The following is a 1624-nucleotide window of genomic DNA, read 5'->3' on the forward strand; positions in this document are numbered from 1 at the left end:
TACAGGTACAGGCGGCCTGCCCACTAGCTCAGTTTACGTGACTGCTTAAACAAAGCAATCAGGATGTTGTGGTTCAATTCCCTACACCTGCCCTGAAGGCATTTCTGAGCCAGCCCCCCCCCAAAAAAAAATATATATACACACACACACACACACACACATACCCTATGATGAATGTTATCATTATGTACATGTGAAATATATCAACAGAATAAAAAGTTAAAAAAAACTTATCTTCTGGGGGCCTGCCTCATTAACTCAGTTTTTTGGGGTTTTTTTGCGGAAACAGGGATCAAACTCAGGCCCTTGCGCTTGCCAGGGAAGCACTTATTCCACTGAGCCAGCTCCCTGGCCCCTTTAACTCAGTTCTTTAAGTGGCTGCTTCAACAAAGCAGTCAGGCTCAGGTTGCTGTGATTTGATCCCCACAACTCAAGCCAGCCAATCATGCCCTGAAGGCATTTGGAGCAAAAAAGAAAAAGAAAACCTTATCTTCTGAACAATAAATAATCAACTACTTGTTATTGTTGGAAAAACTGGTTTCTTGCTAAAATGTAATCTTCATATGTGTATGATAGAGAACTTCACCTTTAGCTCTTAAAGTGTACAAGAAACATTCTGAACTTCATTTTACCAGTTTCGTATGTGTGGGGGGCTACTAGGGAGTTAACCCTTGGCCTTTACACTGAAAAGAGCCCTACTCTCTTTTTTGGTTGAGAAACAGTCTTAAGGTGCAGTTCAGGCTGGCATTAAACTCACTATGTAGTTCAGGCTGACCTCAAACTCATGACAACCCTGCCTTAGCCTCCCCAGTGCTGGGATTACAGACATGTGCTATTCCTAGTCCTGTCTTTATTTTAGACAAAGTTGCCCAGGATGGGCTTGAATTTAAAGTTTTACTGCCTCAACCTCCCACTGTTGGGATTAGAGATTCGTGCCACCACACCCATTTCTTTGTTTTGTTTTGTTTTGTTGTAAATGGAGCAAATGAAAATGGACTGAACAGTTTTTATAGATCACTAGGATGCATAATCTATTTTCTTTTTCTTTTTTGTTTCTATCTCCTTCCTTCCTTTCTTTCTCTTTCTTTAAGAAAGGGTTTGCTATGTAGTTTAGCCCAGCTTTGAATTCACTTTGTACCCTAGGCTGGCCTTAAACTCACAGCAAGCCTCTTTAGGATGCATATTCTAAATAATAGTGGTTCTATTCCTTAAAAACTACTATCTGACTTGTTAAAATCATTTCCAAGGCAAAGATGAGTATTTTTCTACCTGTAAAAAGCTTACAGAAGTGCTGACCTTGGTCCCAGAAAAATGGAGAGTAAGGTAACATATTAAATCTACTCTAGAGGCCGGGGAGATGGGTCAGTAGAATAAGAGCTTGCCTGGAAAGCACAAGAGTCTGAGTTCAATCCCTGGTTGTGCCAAAAAATAAAAATAAAAATAAAATAAATCTACTCTGGAGAATCAGCTATTTCTCATCCCTAGGTGGATTACAGCTGTATTTTTATTTTTATTTTTTTAAACTTTATTTATTTGTGTGTGTGTGTGTGTGTGTGTGTGTGTGTGTGTGTGTAGCCAGCTCAGCCCACCAGGGGGCGGGGCTGGCTGGCATGTGGTGCTGGGG

The sequence above is a fragment of the Octodon degus genome, unplaced genomic scaffold (assembly GCF_000260255.1).
Source record: "Octodon degus isolate 3935 unplaced genomic scaffold, OctDeg1.0 scaffold00086, whole genome shotgun sequence".
NCBI lineage: Eukaryota > Metazoa > Chordata > Mammalia > Rodentia > Octodontidae > Octodon > Octodon degus.